The sequence below is a fragment of the Wasmannia auropunctata genome, unplaced genomic scaffold, assembly GCF_000956235.1.
Source record: "Wasmannia auropunctata unplaced genomic scaffold, wasmannia.A_1.0 LD336074.1, whole genome shotgun sequence".
NCBI lineage: Eukaryota > Metazoa > Arthropoda > Insecta > Hymenoptera > Formicidae > Wasmannia > Wasmannia auropunctata.
The window spans coordinates 2,759,337-2,770,025 of NW_012026816.1; the positions used below are offsets into that span (position 1 = coordinate 2,759,337).

Here is a 10,689-nt window from a genome sequence, read left to right on the forward strand (position 1 = left end):
GTTGCCAACCTTCTGGCCCTACTAAAAAAACGGCGGGCCCCACACGTCACAACTGGGTGAGACGAACGCACGCACGCACGCACGCACGCGGGTTCGTGCCGAGGATGGAGATCTCTCCGAGAACGAGAGGAATAGGATCGGAACATATCGCCGCAGCGAAAAGGAAACGTCGCGACGGCGTTTATTTTCGATCGAACGCGACAGACGGTGAGACGACCGCGGTCGTTCCGCGGCTGCCCGCCACGGGTTCGAAAAGGGTCGCGCGTGTATTCTTGGACACGTCGCTCTACGCAGAGTCTTCATCCCGTCGCGGTCGAAGGCTTAAGAAAGTTTTCGATGTGTAACTCGACGCCTAATAGTAGCCCGTGTCCCACTAGAGACACGTTGTCAACGCGAGTCGGACACGGGGACTCGGCGTCCGACGAGAGGTGGGGTATATAAAGTGCAACGACACGTCGCGGAGAGAACGTCGCGGCGGTGTAGCGTCGGTGCTGTTGAAGTCGCAGGGAATCCTTCGCGGCCGACTGGCAGGGAAGGCCGAGACAGACGACACACGTTACGCGCCGCTGTTCCAATTTTGGAGACTCCTGTAAATAGCTCGGAGACCAGCGGCCTCCGACGCGCATACATATCAAAGGGCTTGGAAGTAAATCGGTACGTTTCACGAGGAACCATGCGCGCGATTTTCGCGGAAACATCTCACTCGAGCAATCGGCGTCGGTGCCGTGGAATTTCTTTGCAAAAATTAGGATCGTCCCGAGCAAGGCTGTGAAGTCTTCTGAATCGCCTCAATGAGAGACACGGTTCAGAAGAAAACGGTCTGAAGAGGATAGAAACTTGTTGGATGAGAGAAGGTAACACTCCATTAGCTAAGAGAGATGGATCGAAGGAGATGGAATGGCTCGACGATAGTAAAGCTGTCTCGGAAAGGAGGCAGGAAGTTTAGCTCCTTCGAAAGAGAAATCGTTCGGGAAAGTTTGAAGACACCTCTCGGAAGAGAGTTAAAAATACGATCTATCAAGAAAGAAATGGTTGAGAGGTTGATAGAGCCTTCGTCTGAATGACTGGAAAGAAGGCGGGATCCGTTTCTTGATGGCCGTACCAGGAATGAAGGTGCCGCTCTGTAAGATCTCTTTGGTGGTAGCGGAATGGCTCGAGGACGGTTCAAAACTACTTTGGAAGAGGATCTCCTCGCCTGAGGATAATCGAACCTCTCAGAAGAGGGGGGCAGCTGAGAAGATCGAGAAAATCCTCCCGGAAGAGCGCGATTCGACGGAAACCTGGAAGCCGTGCCGAGTGCGAAAAGTGCCGGAATCCCTCGTGGTTGCTCGCGAAGCAGACAGGTGGGCGCTGCTTCCGCGAAGCCCCGGACGTATATATGGCGTCTCGGCGTTCTCGCGACGACCGCGACGAGACGCTTTCTCGTTCGTTCGTTCGCTCGCGTCTCACGATCGACTCATCCAAACTTACGGCGTCGCGTCGCGCGACGCCACCGACATTTAATTCTGAAAAAAATAAAAATAACCGAGCCACGCGCTCCTTGACGACCATACTCTGTGGGATCCAATAAACGAACCGGAGATTTCTCAGCGACCACTTATTAAACACGGGAATAGAAATTTTAGGGGAGTGTTCTGAGGAATGATCTGAATCAATCGTGCTCCGAAAACTGAGCGACCTGCGAGAGAACGCAGCCAATCCGCTTTGAGTGTAATTGATAACCGCGCGCCGCTTCATCGTCGCGATAAGCATGGCCCGCGGCAAGTATCCGCACGGCAAAGTTCTCCTCCGTCATTTACTGTACATCCGTTTTTTAACGTTAATATTTTTAACACTCATCCGGATAACCTGATTTTGTAATGCAGATAATGATTTCCTATCTTTGACAGATTAGTGTAGCGATGTTTCATTCACTGAAGGATTTGCCGCAACTACGTAGTAATCCACATAAAGCGACTTTTGCATGCAGTTCTTCTCTACGGTTTCTTAAATATTATCCCTTGTTCTATTATTGCTGAAAAAACGCGAAGATTTTTAATTGGAGCCATGAATTGAGAATTTACAAATAAATGTAAGCTACGCACTTGCTTTTTGCTTACATTTATTTGCGCTTTGTGGCTTGCCATATTGTTGCATCAAGTGGTTATTTGGATTATCGAATCTAATTGCAAATCTTACTTTAATTATGGTACGATCGCGTTTTGCTTTGTATCAGAAAGAAAAATCAGAAAGAAAAAGATTTAAAAACAATTATATAATTTGTCAATAATTGTTACATAAAATATTATGTATTTAGTATACATACGTATACTCTTTTGAATTTCAACTTTGTTGCGTTATAGCTCTAAATCTTTATAACTTAAAGTAAGGAAAAATAAATTGTCGTCATTTTTTAAATGATACTTTTAATTGAAAAAAAAAAAGACAATGATTTTCTTCATGGAAATGAAGAAGTTTACTCGCGCGAGGATGAAATTATGTCGATTCCGGTTACCCGGATAAGAGTTAACTCCACGCTCGAATGTGACTTACGTTCGTCACGTTCCTGATTTTTTTTACGTTGGACGACAACGCGAAAAATCCTTCGACTACTCCTCGGTTCTCCTTCGTCGCGCGGGGCTTCTCGCGGGTCCTATAAACGTTAAACAATAAAGTCGTCTACTGCTACCAATTAAGAGGATTAAATCGTTTCCACTATCTCCTCACTTCTCACACCTCCGCTTCTCGAATAAACGAAAGAATCCCCGAAGTCCATCTTCCCTACCCTCCCCACTTGAAGCTGTAGTGTTCAGGTTGCGACGAGACGACACGTTTCGTATGTTCGCACGCTCCAACGAGCGCCGCGTGGCACCACTTTTGATCAGATCGCGGACTGCGAATTGAGAATTTTATATATCGAAGCAAAAAAAAAGAAGAATAAAAAAACACACGTACACACGATAATAAAAGAACAATGAACGTCGACGACACACACACAATATATTAGTGTCCCTCGGTAATATTTTGTCGGGCCGAGGGGCGTTTTTATAAGAATGGTTTTAGATCTCCGAACAAATTTTGCGAAGCGAACCAAACGACTCTACTACTAAACTAAAATAAATAAATAGACTCTTTGACTTCTCGGCCATACGTAACATAAGATAATAAGGGCCGAAAACGCGCGCGCCCTTGACAGATGCGAAGAATATCAACCCGCCGTTTTGTCCATTCTTCGTGAGAGAGAGAGAGAGAGAGAGAGAGAGAGAGAAAGAGAGAGAGTGAAAGAGTGGGAGAGATAGAGAGAGAAAGAGAGACCTAACGCAAATGAGATATAATTTAAATAAGAATACAAAGTTTATATTCGAGGCAATATTTGTTATAATACGATTAGGGGATAAGTTGTGTGTACCGTTTTGAAGAAAAATAAGGGGCTTCGGCCGAGCGAACGCGCGCGGGTGGGGGACGATCCCCGCGACGATCGCCGACGGCGAAGAGGACGCTGAAACCGTTGTCGATCGTATTAAGGGGACGACGTATCGACGCGGGGAGAAACGCGTGAATGCGAAAGCAGAAGGAAAAAAAAAAGAAACAATGAATAAACAAGAGGTACTAAGCTGAAGCGACGCGCGCCGATTCACCGCGCGTCGCGTCCGTCGTTTCGTTATCGCACTTGGACTCACGGTTGCGTTCGTGTTCCAACGATATATAGATTATTTTATCTCGGGGGAACCCACTCTTCTCCCCGAGGGAGAAGCGAAAAATTGTTTTACATCACATTCTTATATTTTTATTATTATTATTAATATTATTATTCTGTAATTATATGTGTAAAATTTAGGTCGCCCGTAGAGAGTACACATCACATTTTACCCGAGGAACCCTTCGAAGTTTTGATTTAGTGAAACAGGACCTAAAACGTAAGGCAAATTAGACTCTAAGCAGCTTAGGACGTGTAATCATATCATACAGTTTTGTAGATAAATATATATATAAAATACATATACATATATATAAATATATATTTATGTGATGCGCAGTGCAGCGTTTAAATCAAGAGTGTATATCGCTGCGTACTCGATACCCATTCGATGACTGAATATTCGAGATGAAATATCACCCTGTCATATAATTTCTCGAGGTCAAAAAATCCATTTGATTTCAATCTCGAATATTTTGGAAAAATCTTTCTCAATCTCTCCTAAACGAATTTGTTTTAAATTTTTACATTATTTAGAAAAATTAAGCAATTATTTTTATCCATGACTATTCAATATTGAAATTTATCATTACTTTTACTCGCTTTTATCTACGTATCTTTATTTCTTTAGGAAGTATAATAAATTGATGAAAAAAAGGGAGGAGAGAAAATGTATGAAATCATTCGCATCTCTTTTTTTTTAAAAAGTAAGTTGATGTATTTCTATCTTATTCTTTTTTTGAGGAAATAGAGAGAGAGAGAGAGAGACGCATCTTCATTTTCGAGGGATTGTATAACAGCGGTGTTTCATTTTCTGTGGCATCTCGACGGAGCGACACTCTCGCGCGATGAGAATCCCGCTCCGAGCTTAACGGCGGCGTCGTAAAAGGACGGCACGCCAGAGTCGAGGGATCGAGCACGCGCAACCAGACTGTCGCTTATTTTCTGACACTTTACCCGCGCGCTAAGACTCCGGTAAAGCAAGGAACGTACGTAGAACGTATTTACAACGAACGCTCGCTTAACACACACATACACACACACACTCGTCCCGGTCACCGCATTTTCGATCCGGCGCGAAGACGCGCAAATGGGGATGGAGTTCCAGATGTGTCTCCCCCCCTCTTCCGCCCTTTCCTCACCACCGACGATCGACCTTTATATTTAACCCTTCTCCACGCGTGCCAAGCGTAATTAGAGCAAAATAAAAGAAAAAAAAAGAGAAACCAGAAACCGCAGTCCGAGTTCTAGACTTGGCGACTCTTCCAGACGAGACCGATGGTCCCCGCTAGACGAGGACCGTAGATTAGTCCGGAGAAGAAGAATAAGATGAGAGCGAAGAGACGTAGATAGTTTTGTAGTTCGCGGAAAATTTTCCAAGAGTAATCGCTTGGTGCCCGCGGTCGCGCGGTACAGGGTGGAAAGGGGTTAAATCTAAGGAGGTGCATAACGTAAAAGTAAAAAAAAAACCGAACATATTATATACATATATCATTTCGAGTACTGTGCATCAGAAGATGACGAGCCTCGCGTCAAAAGGGGGAAGCGAGAAGCTCACGGCTTGCATATCAACCCTCGACCACGTCGGTGTTGCAGAATTGACGTCGCAGAATTCCCCGGGGGATTGTGTCGTATCGTGCCGTATACCGTACCGTAATTGCGCGCCGTATCGAACGAGTTATACGATCGGGGAAACGAGACGACAGATGTGTCCACGAACGGCAACGTGAAGATATTCGGTCGTAACGTGTCACCGGACGGGCTTACATTTTCGCGTAACCATCGTCGAGAAATTGAATCCTGCCGAATCGACACACGCTGGGCAAATGACAATAGAGACGAACGCTCCTTAACAGGACTGGCAATGAATCTTGTTTACGAGACTTACGTTAAAAGGAAAGAAAAAAAAAATATCCCTCTATCGCCAGGGGCACATCTGATTGATCGAAGCGGAAGTGGGCCACAAGAAATTTACGCTCGAGCGGGTAACATTCTAAATGTAATCCTCGGGAGCCTGCCACTGCAGTTAGAAAGGCGGGGAAAGAGGGGAGGGATGGCATGTAGATAGACATAGAAAAAAGACACACACGTTTACGATGTAAGATTAATCGCGCGTCTCTTTCCAGTGGACGAATGGATGTACATAGCTTACTCTTTTTTTTTTTTTGGTACGAAGAGGACCCCCCCTATACAAAGTAAGTTCGCGTACTCTCTCTCTCGCGCTAAGTGTCACGCTTACATAGTGAATTTAATTAAAATCGAACACATCGGTGGACGAGGAAAACGCGTAATCGATGCGTTAATCGCGAACAGTAAATAAATAACATTGCGTATAAAATTACCGATAGTCCGGGACAGACCTCGCGGACATCTTCTGGTGAACAGGTTCTAAACGTGTACAAAATCAAATTGTAATTTGGTAGCCCGTAGTGATCCTGTAAACGGTACAGTATTCCAGGTAGAGAGGTATACATAGCACTGTGTATGTATAAGCACGACTTACATGTAACTTCACACAGGACACACACGTGCGTTATGCGCGTAACATGCGTACACACACACTAACTCGAGGTTGTAAAGATGAGCCATCTGTGTCGATAATTAATTGTAACTTTGAGAACAAGCTAATGGATAATAACTGGTTCTAGATCTTACTAATACATATCCCATCTATATGTATATATTTGCAATCGCATGAGAAATTCAATTGATTAATTATCGATAATGTAATTATCATTATTCTTATTATTAGTGTTATGATTATTTATAGCCCGCGGCCGCGTTGCGAGTGCCGAGGGCTGAATAAGTATGTTAAATGGACGTTGCGTTTAAGGCGTTAGGTTAATGCTCGTTAGTTAGATACTTAGGTGATTAATGCAGCGTAGGTACATATCGTTAATATTGTTATTAATTAATGGTATTGCGAAAGGGTATCAATATCGGTGCGCTTTGATTTCTTTTGTACACGAAGAAAGAGTTTCCGTTTGCTTCTTCAACAAATCTTGTCTTTCAATCGGATTTATTTATTTTACTTACGAATTTTTGTGAACATTCAAATTTTGTGAACTTGCCGATTAAAGAAGGATGCCGTTCTCATTTAACAATTTAAATGATTGGATTATGATTTGTAAAATTGGCAAGACAAGTTCGACAGATCTCCGAAAAGAAAAAAAAAACAATAAAAAATTTCATTTAATTTAAACATTAATTTAATTAATCTGCATGATTAAATTAGTGATATAAATTTTTAATTTTTAAATTTTTCAATTAGTACCAATCGGCCAAATTTTAAAATTTTGTTTCGTACCGGATCTTCGATCACACGACAGTGTGTATAAAATAAGTTGTTTTCGTACAAAACAAGTCAAAGCGCAGTGTAGCCTTTCTAGTGATCCCCATCGAATCCAAGTATTACCGGTGACATATACCTGCTCCTACATATCAGGTTCTAGACACCCCAAGCACTACCATGCGCCATATCAATGTTTCTAAGTGTCCCCCCGTCCCTCTCGGTGTGTCCCCTCCTCGTCCTCTTACCTGTCTTTCGATGTCCCAAATGAAAATTAGAGGCATGCCGATTATCGATCACTCTGTCCCCTTACTCCACTCTGCTCCACCCTCTTCCTCGCGTCCTTTATCCTGTATCCTCTTTACCTGCTCCTGCCCAACTTTCCCCACCTCGTTATTGTACATCGGAGCCGGAAGGGTCTCTAAGCTCTGTCTTCCCATCGCTGCGTGAAAAAAAGACAAATTAGATGTAATAAGATTTGTTGACTGTGTACACGTATACACATTATTATAACGCATCGATCATGTGCATCACCAGCATATACACATCCACCCATATTCGCACACAACACCACCAGTTCACACCACGGCGCGACGGGGAACACGAGACGACAGCCGCTGCGTCAGGATAGCCCACTGCTGGATCGTCAATGCCGTGATCGAATTTACGTCCGTTAACTTCGATCGCGCTCGATCGATATTTTATTTAAAAGAATATGTTTCCCTTCGCATCATAACGCTCTATTTGTAAATGATATTTCAACGCAATGAATTTCATTTGTCGTCATATTCTTTTAATGCAAATTTTTTAAAATTCTGATATATTTTACTTGGACGATCAAGTGATCTTACGATTGCACGAATTTTAATTTCCGAAATTTAATTTTAAATCAGTGTGTGTGTTATCAGTTTTACAACGCGTCGAAGTTTAACAAAACTGTCTATATGATCAAATAGCTCCCATAAAAAAAAACCAAGGTATGCTACTGTAATTACCAGTTGAATTTTAAATTTCGCGATTAACTCGCTTGTTCATTTACTCCGTCGATTGGCACAGCGCGGGTCGCAACGTTATTGCATCCGGCGAAGCCGCAGAAATTAGTGCGGATGCGATGGACTTAGATTAAACAAGTTTGCGAACTCCTGTTCCGGAAAGCTTGCGTTTAATTAATTTAATTAAGTCCGATACGCGGAAAGACGATCGCAAGGTAAGCCGAGCTAGGCGGAAATTCGCGACGCGCCGGTTAGCCATCCAAATTCGATTTGGTTGCTCATTCAAGGAAACGTCCCCAACATCGTCGTCACACGGATATTCCGTATGCTAGCCATAATTTCGAGTCCGGGCCGTGTCAATCAAGCATTGACTGTCCATAATGGCCTGTCGTGCCGCAGCGCGCCGTTAGGTACCCGTAAGCCACGTCGCGGGAGAAACGATCTATTCACACCAAAAGACACGTACACAACCGCGCTCGACGGAGAGGTACAATAACGTGCAATAATGGCGCCTGATGGGCGGCTTTCATCACGTATTTGAATTTCTTTCGTTTTTTCCAGAAGGATGTTCTCGCTGCATAAAAGTATTGTGAGAGCATCGAGCTGGATTTTCACCATCAATCCCTTCTTTCACCGGTTGCTGTGTATAAAGGCATTCAGGAATTTCACGGTGAAAGATGTGATTTGGATCACATCCATACATGACACTTATTTAACATGAAAATATTTAATAAATTATTCAAAAAATACTTCAGCTCTCGAATTGATTTAAATTTTAATTTCGGCATATATCGACCACCGAAAGAAAAAAAAATAAGCCAAGAGGGGAGAAATTCCGAAACGTGACAGAGCACGCCGCATTGGGAAACATCTCGGCACAAGTTTGTACGTAGATCAACGAGAGACACGTACACTCACACACAGACACAGGACACGCTCCAACAATGTGGTTGCTCCTAAATACGAAAACAAAAAAAAAATAACGATGTAATGTGTATATTAATACTTGTATGTCGTACGCTCTAATGTTGTTTGAAGAGTTATTTGCGAGTCAATTATCTGTGCCTAGCAGCCCTGTGCACCCTATCAAATGTACCACCGTTCAGATGAAAATGAAATTTGCCGGGAAAACGGAAGGGAAAACGGTAGGCGAACGAAAGAGGGAGGAACGAAAAGCAAAGACGAATTCAGGCAACACGGAAAGACGAAAGGATAATAAGAACAAAAAAAAATACAGAAAAGAGATATGTATAGTATCGAGCAGAACACGACACGACACGTGTGTTTCTCACAAATTGCACCCTGTATACATAGTTCGCACAATGATCTGTTCCTATTTTGGAATCAGTTTTTTCGAATTTGCCAAGAATGTATATCTACAGATTCTATATGAAGAATATATATATAGAAAAAAAAACTGGACATGAAATATAAAGTATTGAAATCTAGTTCTGGAATTGTTAACCCTTTCGACCAAGCGTGATATTTCGGGACGCGCGTCGCACCCCCGGAAATCGATCCCCCTTTGAACCAGGTAGCCTAATAGAGACTTTTGTTCTTTCACACAATCGGACAACGTGGATGTGCGATCTCTGCTCATGTTTTGTGCATCGAGAGATAGAAATAGCTCCATTAGAAAGAATGACCGTTACTTTTGTGGGAGAGAGAGAGAGAGAGAGAGAGAGAGAGAGAGAGAGAGAGAGAGGGCGGAAAGTTTTAATAACATACTTACTAATTTCTGATTACAATAAAACTTCTTTAAGATGTCACATATAATTATATGACATACTAAAATATATTAAAATTTTTTGCAACTTTAACTCATTATTTATTTATATATATATACATACAGGGTGTCCCATTTTAATTGATCAACTCAAATATCTCTTGAACAGTGCATTTTAGGGAAAAATGTTTCAGACCAAAGTTTTGAGACTTCGAGGGGGACATAAGATGATAATATTGATTTGATCCTGAATGGTGTCGTCAAGGTCAGGACAAGGTCACTTTGAATTTTTTAAATGGGACCCCTTATTTTTCATTTTATATTCTTGTAGCACTTGTTACATATTCTCGGGAGCTTTCCAAAACACATAGATGAAATATTTTTTGATTAAATAAATCTTGAATTATGAAGCTTGAAAGTTGCAATACCATCGGCATTAGCATTATCCAAGGTGTCCGAACATTTTGAATGTTGTTCAGGATCATGACCTAGACAACACATGTCAAGATCAAGGCCATTAAAGATTATTGCTTTTATTTTTATTTTTGAAAATTATATTTATTTTTTGAAAATAGAGAAACAATTTCCAATGGTCATGACCTTCACATGTTTTATCAATATCATGATCCTGAACAACATTCAAAAGGTTTTAACTAGTGTTCGGACACCTTGGATGATGCTAATGCCGACGATACTCCAACTTTCAAGCTTCATAACTCAAGATTTCTTTCATACAAAAATATTTTATCTATGTGTTTTGGAAAGCTCTCGAGGTGTGCTACAAGGACATGTAATGAAAAATTGGGGGTTCCATTTAAAAAATTCAAAGTAACCTTGTCCTGACCTTGACGACGCAATTCAGGGTCAAACCAATGTTATCATTTTATGTCCCCCTCGAAGTCCCAAAACTTTTGTCTGAAACATTTTTCCCTAAAATGCACTGTTCAAGAGATATTTGAGGTGATCGATTAAAATAGGAGACCCTGTATATATATATATATATATA

General features: G+C 42.0%; 1 long non-coding RNA gene across 1 annotated transcript in view; it reads left to right on the plus strand.

Annotated features, from left to right (window-relative positions):
* The first annotated feature begins 97 nt into the window (after window positions 1-97).
* The window catches only part of LOC105449671, a 10,932-nt gene continuing 340 nt past the window's right edge, over window positions 98-10,689 (plus strand). The window contains exon 1 of the long non-coding RNA XR_974366.1: window positions 98-9,663. This is a non-coding gene — a long non-coding RNA (uncharacterized LOC105449671). The remainder of the gene's footprint in view (window positions 9,664-10,689) is intronic.